Source organism: Psittacula echo (assembly GCF_963264785.1).
Source record: "Psittacula echo genome assembly, chromosome: 27".
Taxonomy (NCBI): domain Eukaryota; kingdom Metazoa; phylum Chordata; class Aves; order Psittaciformes; family Psittacidae; genus Psittacula; species Psittacula echo.
In genome coordinates this window covers 2,273,485-2,282,078 of record NC_137762.1, presented here as the reverse complement: position 1 = coordinate 2,282,078, position 8,594 = coordinate 2,273,485, and the positions used below count along the sequence as shown (strand labels likewise).

The window sequence follows — 8,594 nt, the reverse complement described above, 5'->3', positions numbered from 1 at the left end:
TGGCGGCGGCGCCATTGGGCGCTGCGCGGGGCGGTGCCGCCCGCAGACCGCGCCGGGGGCCGGGCCGGGTCGGGCCGCTCCTCCCCGCCCGGTTCCGGTGCGGCGGCGGCGGCGCAGGTGGAGCCGAGCCGCCAGCGGAGCCCCGCGCCCGCCGCCCTGCGCGGCCCGGCCGGGGGCCGCTCCCGCCCCGCTCCGCCACCGCTTGAGCCCGCGGACGCAGCGGCCTCGCCTTTGTCCCCGCCGCCGGCCGCGGCCCGGCTCTGGCCCGAGGTAGGCACCGGCGACGCTTCCACCGCGGCGGGGGGGCGGGTGCGGGTCCGACACCCTCGAGGCCTCCTCAGGGCCGAGACCCCGGCCCGGTGCGGGAGAGGCCTCCCCGGGCCAGGCCTGGCCCCGTTCCCCGCACACCCCCGGGGGCAGCCCCAGCCAGGGCCCTGGGGCTGGGCAGGCTCCCGGGAAGGGGTGTCCTGGAGCCGGGCCCCGCGTTCAGCGGGATCCATGAGCCCCCTCTGCGGCCTGGCCTGGGTCGGGAAGTCTCATTCCCAGGGGTGTTTGTTGGATCTCTGTGGCTGACGGAGCCGTGAAGCCACCGGGTCTGCAGCCTCAAGCCAGGGCTGGTGGTGGTGATGGTGAACCCCGTGTGGATGCTGAGGTGCTGGTGATGGTGGACCCCATATCGATGTTGAGGTGCTGGTGATGGTGCACCCCATATCGATGTTGAGGTGCTGGTGGTGGTGCACCCCATATCGATGTTGAAGTGCTGGTGGTGGTGCACCCCATATCGAGGTTGAGGTGCTGGTGGTGGTGCACCCCATATCGATGTTGAGGTGCTGGTGGTGGTGCACCCCATATCGAGGTTGAGGTGCTGGTGGTGGTGCACCCCATATCAGTGTTGAGGTGCTGGTGGTGGTGCACCCCATATCGAGGTTGAGGTGCTGGTGGTGGTGCACCCCATATCGAGGTTGAGGTGCTGGTGGTGGTGCACCCCATATCGATGTTGAGGTGCTGGTGGTGGTGCACCCCATATCGATGTTGAGGTGCTGGTGGTGGTGCACCCCATATCGAGGTTGAGGTGCTGGTGGTGGTGCACCCCATATCGATGTTGAGGTGCTGTTGGTGGTGCACCCCATATCAATGTTGAGGTGCTGGCAGTGCTGTTACCCCAGTACTGGGGTATATAGAATGCCACAGTGTGTCCTGGGCTGGTGCTGGGGTAGCATTGGGTGACGGTGGCTTCCGGAGCAGCGGGTCCGCCCCTGGAGGAGATGGGTGAGAGCCTGGACAAGCTGAGGGAGATTCAGGCTCATGAGGCTGAGTGATGCCTGCAGACCTGCGGCCACCTTGGAGGGTGGGTTTAGGTAAGGTCAGCCTGAGCCTGTTGTTTGTTGGAACGCTTTTGTCCCCTTTCCCTTCTGAAGGCGCTTGCAGGGAGCAAAGCTTTAGGGGCAGAGGAGCAACAGCAGCAACAGCTCTGCTGGGTTGCATCCTCCTTGGCTGTATTTAAAGTCTCTCTTTCTCTCCGGATCCCTTGTTGGGAAAGGATGCGAGGAGCTGTCAGTACCTCCGAGTAGCCCAGATCTACCTGGAGACCGAAAACTGGAGCCAAAGCAGCCCACAGATCTGTGAGTCCTCCAAGGTCTGCCCTATGCTGGCAATCCCAGAAAGCAGATCTTCCCACACCTTTTTCCATGGGAAAGGTATTATCTGGGGTTTGGCCATGTCAGGAGGCTCTGCTGAGTAATGGGATGTTGGAGGCTCCTGCAGAGGCGGTGTTGAGATGCCCTGGACCTGGCTCAGTGGCAGGTGTGCAGGGGAGGCGAGGTGTCGCTTGTCATGGGAGAGGAAGGGAAGGGAAGGCCTGAGGATTTGACTGGTTTTGCCCAACTGGATGCTCTGTAAGTGGCTCCTGTGCTGGGTTTGTTCCAGCAGCACACGCCAGGAGGATGGGGAGGGTGGGCCCCGTGCTCTGAGGGTCCGGATGCGGTACCCCTGGCCAGATGTTTGCAGGGGATTTCAGCCTGGAAATCAGAGCCGTTCTCAGGAGGTCGCTGGTGCTTCCTGGTTTGCAGTGAGGATCGGAGGATTTCAGCACTTCCTACTCGGCTGCCTGATGTGAGCAGGAAGTGGGAGCATGAAAATGGCAGCAGAAGCGCTCGCAGTGAGGCTGGGAGCTCAGCAGGCATAAGAGCGTGGGATGGCAATGAGGTTAGACCTGTCCTGAATGGTCCTGAACCTTCTGGACGTGCCATTTGGGAATGGCCGAGTCACAGTGTCAGGGCCATCTGCAAGTGTCCCTCTTGCCCTGGGACAGAGTAGCAGGAGGATGGAGGTGAGTGTGGATGGATGCTTGTGAGTGTGGCTTTTCCTGCAGTTTATTAAGTGGCTTTGTTGGATCCTGCGGAAGCTCAGACTGGAATGTCCCCAGGGCAGGGAGAGGCTCCTGCTCTGGCTTGGTGCTGGGTGCTGTCCGGTGTGGTTCTCATCTGGTAGAGGTACGTTTCAATGCGACCGCTGATGTATCTGGATAGAAACGTGATAAACTGCGTGTCCTCATGAGGTTGTGGGTCTGGAATTGCCCTGTGCCTCTGGCAGAGATGGGGAATCCAGGCCTGTGGTGGCTGGAACATGAGTGTCACCACTGTGGCCCTGGATTCTGTGTTCACCCTTCACTGGGCCGTGAAGATCCAGGTTATACCTGGTGCTGGGAACAGAGGTTGGTTGCTAAGGACTTTTGATACCTAGGGATGTGAGTGGCCACTCCGATGGCTTTGAGATACATGGTTTAAGCCAAACAGTTCTCCCACTGTGGGGCACTGGAATAGGAACAGCTTTTGGGAAGCTGAAAACCAGTGCTGCAACGCCCCTAACCATCTAGAAACTGTTGGAGAAAAAGGAGGCTGGAAGATGGTGTATTTGGAGTCCGTGGCTCAGATTTTCAGGCTTTTTGCTGTTCAAACACAGGGCCATAATGGTTTACATGCTTTTCCAGAGCGCCCGGGAGATCCTGCCATCGGGTTCTGAACAGCTGGGACCTTGGGGAGGGGAGAAAACAAACAAGTGTGTTGGCACGGCTCCGAAAGAGGCAGCTCCTTCGGCCCCATTGCCTGCCTCTCATAGAGGAGGGGTGCGAATCTCCTCTTCAGTCTTGGTTCAAACATCAAGACCTTAGTTTTTCTGCTCTGATTTATTACCTGTTGATCTCCTTCCAGCCCCATAGCTCCTCTCTTGTACAGAGGGACGGGACGTGAGTCAGTCTGAGCTGCTGAGTCCTTCCCGATGTCTGCGTCTCATTCCCTTGCTGTGCTCCCTGAAGGCAGGAATGCGTCCGTCCCCAGTTCAGGCTTTGCCAGCTTCCTACGAGCAGCTTCTTTGCTGACTCTTGTGACGCTGGTAAAACAGAGGGGATGACAGAGAAGCCAGAGAAGCGTGTCCTGGCCAGGCTGAGCTTGCACAAGCTGCTTGCAGCTGGGTGGGCTCGTGTCAGACTTGAGCAGCGCTCTGTGACCGAGGCTTTGAGAGCCCTGCATGGTCTCTCATCTGCTGCTCTGAGTGCCCTAAAAATACTGCCCAAACCCCTCCTGCTTGCATCTCACTGCATGGCTGTGCTGTTTTCCTGCCTTCGCTGGTGCTTCAACGCATGGGGTTTGTTTCTGGTCTCTTTGGGTGTTGTACAGGCTGAATTGCCTTACCCAAAGAGCAGAGCTGGGCCTGGACTATGTTAGGACAGCTCTGTCGCTCACAGGAGGGTCTGAGTTGGGACATTTGCTGCATGATGTGATGGTGTCATGAAGCTTTCAAGGGGGTGTACAGAGCTCTGGAGGTGTACAGGGGGTAGGGGAATGCAGTGTCAGTTGCTAATGCTGTTAATATTAACTTCTTAGCAGGAAACCTGGAGTCTGGTGAAGTTCAGGAGAGCAGCTCCGTCCTGCAGAATGTAGATTTGTTTTCTTTCTCTGCCTTGGAGAGCTCTGTCTTCTCTCGAAACTGTCTTCCACATATAGCAGCAGTTGCTAACACTGAATGAATGTGTGCCGAATTTAGGCTGCTGTGTGTTGTGCGGGATTCAGTCGTCTGGCTTTGAGTTTAGCCAGAGCAAGCGAAGCTGCTATGCTTGGGTGGCGTTGTCCCGGTTGTCCAACTCTAAATAGCAAATGGAGCCCAAGTGCTTCTTGAACTGACTTTGGAAATTTCCCAGCCTCACCTTGAAGGAGGGGTTTGTGCCAAGGCACATCAGCCCTTGGCAGAGTGGGGCTGAGGGCAGTGAACGCTCAGCAGGATGCACAAGGACCCATAAGCGAGTCGATGAGGTGGCAGAGTTGCAGTGGGTGCCGTGTGTCCGTGTCCCTGTGATCCCTGTTGGGCAATACCTGAGGATGCTGAGGAAAGAGCGTTGAGTCAGTGCAATGCTGTCACGCAGAGAGGTCTTCAGCAAAGAGGGAATGTCCAAAGTGAAGACACGGAGATGGAAGGGGCTGGAGTGAGATAGAATCATGGAATGGTTTGGGTTGAAGGGACCTTAAAGCTCATCCAGTTCCAACCCCTGCCACAGGCAGGGACACTTCCACTAGAGGAGGGTGCTCCAAGCCCCGTCCAACCTGGCCTTGAACACTGCCAGGGCTCTGTTACACTTTGATGCTTTAACACATCACACCCTTCATCCTAGGAGCTCAGTCCGTGTTCAAGGCTAAGAGTGGTGGATGATGCTCTTGTTCTGTTGGTGTTATTGTCAATGCAAGAATTATGCAAGCGTCTCTGAGGCTGGAGTGTTCCCCAGTCTCTGCCTGGCTTGCTCTTTGCACCTCAGCACAGCAACAAACTCCATGGCTCCCTCGTGGGTGGATACTTTGGGCTTCATCCCATGAGGTGCTTGTATCCAGGAGCAGTGCCAGCAGGGGAATTAGCTCTTCCACAGGGTTGCATTGCACAGTGAGATGCAAATACTGCTCACATCAGTGCAAAACAAACACTGCTGCTGGTCTGGAACACAGTCACGCTCACCCCATGGCCTCTCTGTGCCACAATGAATGACTACGTGTGCTCAGGGGGCCAGAGGCTCCATGCTGGAAAGATGGATGCTAAAGGTAGGGAATAGGAGGATCATGGAATGAACCAAGTTGGAAAAGACCTTCAAGCTCCTCCAGTCCAACTGTTCCCAGCATTGCCGAGGCCACCACTAACCCATGGCATTGAGGGCTACACGGTGTGTGAACACTTGCTGGTGGCTCCAGCCCTGCCCTGGGCAGCCTGTTCCAATGCCTGAGCACCCTCTGGGGCAGGAATTGTTCCTCAGCTCCAACTAAACCTGCCCTGGTGCAGCTTGAGGCTGTTTCCTCTTGTCCCATCCCTTGTTCCTTGGGAGCAGAGATCGACCCCACCTCACTACCACCTCCTTTCAGGATGGAGGTAAGTAGCTGGGGGAAGAGCTGGAAGCTGAGAGTGTCTCATATTCATCTCCAGAAGAGACTCGTTTCTCTCAGTGGAGAAGTTCTCCATGTGCAGAGTGTCCCCAACAGTGGCGTCTGCCTGGAGCATCCTCCAGTGTCCATGAGTGGGACAGGAGTAGGAGTCGCTGCTGGCCCTATGTGGCTCCAAGCTTCTGGCACTGAGAGCCAATTGCTTTTATTGGTCTGTTTGTGCATCGTGACGTGTAATGTAGGATCCAAAAAGCACTACTGGTCTGAAGTAATCCCTCAAACCAAGACCCAGACCTTTGCTTATTTTAGAAATGACTCATTTGATGTTATGGAGATGAAATAAGCAGGTAGGGCTTCCTGGAGCATTCAAGTTACTTGACAGGATTGCTCTCATCTGTACTGATTTGCTGGGTCATGTTCGGTGATCCTGGACTTCTTGTCCATCTGCTTTCCCACTTTCGTCTCCTTTGCCTCTTTTATTCCCTTTCTCCACCTTTTATTTGAGTAGACCCAGTTCTCCTGCAACTCCCCCTCTGCAAGGAGTGTGAAATGACATAGGAAGGGGTCCTGATCCGTTTTGTGTTCCAGTTGTAGCCAGGATATCAGCCTGTCACTTGGGTCATGGAGCAACGTGTCCAGGGAACCTCTGGAACATCCTGCGGTCCTGGAAGTGCCTTGGAGTTCAGCTTCCACAGAGGGTAGAAGAAGGGCATGGAGGCAGCCTCCAGGGAGAAGTGGATTCCCTGATGCTGCAGGAAGGAGTCAGGACGTCCCACTAAGAGCAGCTCTCCTGGGGATGTTCTTGAGCCTTCACGGAAGGAGAACCTCTTACGCAAGGGAGGGGAAACCAGTGCTGATGCTGAGGCTGCTTTTTCAAATGCTGCTGTTGTGTAAGAGCAAAGCCTTGGGCAGCACAGAAAATGTGGAGAACATCCTCCAGTCACTCAAGCCAGCACAACGTGAGGGTTGCTCCGTGAATCTCTGCCTCTGTGAGTACCTTAAACTTCAAGGGTATGTAAATTCTCCAGGTTTGCTCAGGGCTTGATGCACTTAAGTTGCAGAGGAGGTTTCCATACGTAGCCTGGGGGTGCAACTATGAGTGAAAAGAGTCTCTTCTCTTCCTGCCATAGACTCTCTTCTTCGTGTTGCTGCCTTCAGCAACACTTCAGAGGCTGGGGAAAGAGGCTGCTTTCCAGTGTTGCCTTCCAGTGACTGCAGGGTGGGAATATTCGCAGCAGAGAGGCTGTATCTGAGATGGGAATCACATTCCCACGTCCTTTTTGCCATCCATGTCGGCTCACCCTTGGTCCTCTGGCTTCTATTGTGGCAAGGACCAGCACATGGCTCCTTGCTGTTGCAGGGATGTGGAGGATGGAGGGCTGACTGCAGAGCACCTGGGTGCAGGAGCTTCTCTTGGGGCTCATGTCATGGTTTCTGAGCCTGTGTCCTGCTTTCCTTCTTCCAGCACTGCACCAACACCTCACTGCAGCAGGAGAGGGGTCCCCAAGTGAGGATGTGGTGGTTTTGGTGGGCAGACTTGCACTGTGGTCCATTTGCCTTGACCACTGCTTCCACAGAGACCAAGCCTGAGAGCAGACACGCTTGCCCATGTCTCAGTGATGCATCAAAGCCTGATGAAGCTACCAGGCCTATGGTCAGCCCCGTTTGTGGCCTTGCTGCTCCCCTCTGCCCTGGGGCTGAGATGTGCTGGATCCTCCTCATCCTCGGTGGCACTTCCATCCGCACAGCGCAACTGCAGAGCAGAGCAGAGGTGGCAGTGGCTCAGGAAGGGGGTTCCCCACGCAGGGGGACAGCCCAGGGTGGCTGGGTTTGGTCTTGGGTCCCTGTGGCATGGGACAGGCAGGACCAGCAGCCCTGCCTCACGCCACTGTAAGAATTGAACTGCAGCGTTAAGCAGATCTGTGGCTTGTGATCTTCATTCAGCGTGGTCAGCCTCTTTGAAAGTGGGGGTTAATACAGAGGCCTTAATAAGCAGTTGCTGTCTGGGTGATGGCTGGAACTGGAGGTGCCCTGGTCCCTTGATGCTCTGTGGGAGGTTTGGAGAATGGTTTTGTAACAGACAAAGCTTGGGGAATTCAATTGTTTAGTGCTGTAGACTCTCAATCCCTGCTTAGGGATACTCCTGTCCAGCAACCAGTGGAAAAGGCAGTTCCTGGGTTTGAGAATATACTGTATTCAAATGATGGGATGGACCTGCTATGACCTAGCAGAGAACTGCTTCAGGGACTGGTTTCAGGTGGTGGGTTTGCCTTCCAGAAACCATGGCTTGTGTGTTTGTTTTCCCAGTATCCAAGGGTTGAAATCAACCACGCTCCAAGTGTTGCCGTTTAGATTTCCCTATATTAATCTTAATGTTGGTTGCTAACCAAGACCAGATCATTCCTAAACACATCTGGTGGCTGGGCACGATCACCCTTTCTTCTACGGCTTGAAGATCAGCGAGGGTCTGCTTGAGGTTAGAAAGCACAGCCGAGGGTTGGCGTTTGGGGGTGTGTTGGTTGCTTTGGCTGTGTCGGCTCCCTTTGAGGCAGGATCTCTGGCACGGAGCTCCATGGAGGTGCCTGGGCAGGTTGAACCTGTGGCAACACGTTCTGCTCCCCGTGGGCTGCGTGCTGGAGCTGTGGGCAGCACGGGAGGTGGCTTGCTGGGGTTTTACTGGATCCCATGCAGGGAGAAGCGATGGCCACACTGGGCTGCTGCACCTTGGGCTCTGGTTGTGCAGTTCTTGGTGGGCTCAAATGGTCCTGGAGATGCTGGGCCCAGGTCAACCCCCCTGCTCCAAACATAGATGCTGTGGCTTGGGATTTGAGGAATGAGCTGGCAAAGCGGCGTGGGGATGGCCTGGAGGATTCCTCATAGCGTTTGCTCTGCCTCAAAAGCACGCACAGTGGCTCTGCCTTCTGTTGCCCCAGTCTTTCGTGGTGAGGTGAGAGTTGTTGTGCAGAGTTTCCTCTTTATATCCTCTTATGTCACGCTCCCTCGCCGGCTGAGTGCACTCAAAATAGCTGCCAATCCCAGTAGGTTTCACTTCAAGGTCTCTATTCTTAGCTTGCTGGTTAGCTGAGCAAGCCGTCTTCCTCAGTAGTCATGAGTTCAAGGACCGTAGGGTAAAGACTCAACCCTAAGTCATGCAGGAGTTCTGTCTGTGTTTCGTGGCAG

The 8,594-nt window shown here is 55.7% G+C and overlaps 1 protein-coding gene across 1 annotated transcript in view; it reads left to right on the top strand.

Moving 5' to 3' along the window:
- Window positions 1-215: 215 nt before the first annotated feature.
- Window positions 216-8,594, top strand: part of HDAC7 (histone deacetylase 7) — a 51,707-nt gene continuing 43,328 nt past the window's right edge. Inside the window, exon 1 of the mRNA XM_080635270.1 lies at window positions 216-270. The gene's annotated coding sequence lies outside the window, so the exon portion shown is untranslated. The remainder of the gene's footprint in view (window positions 271-8,594) is intronic.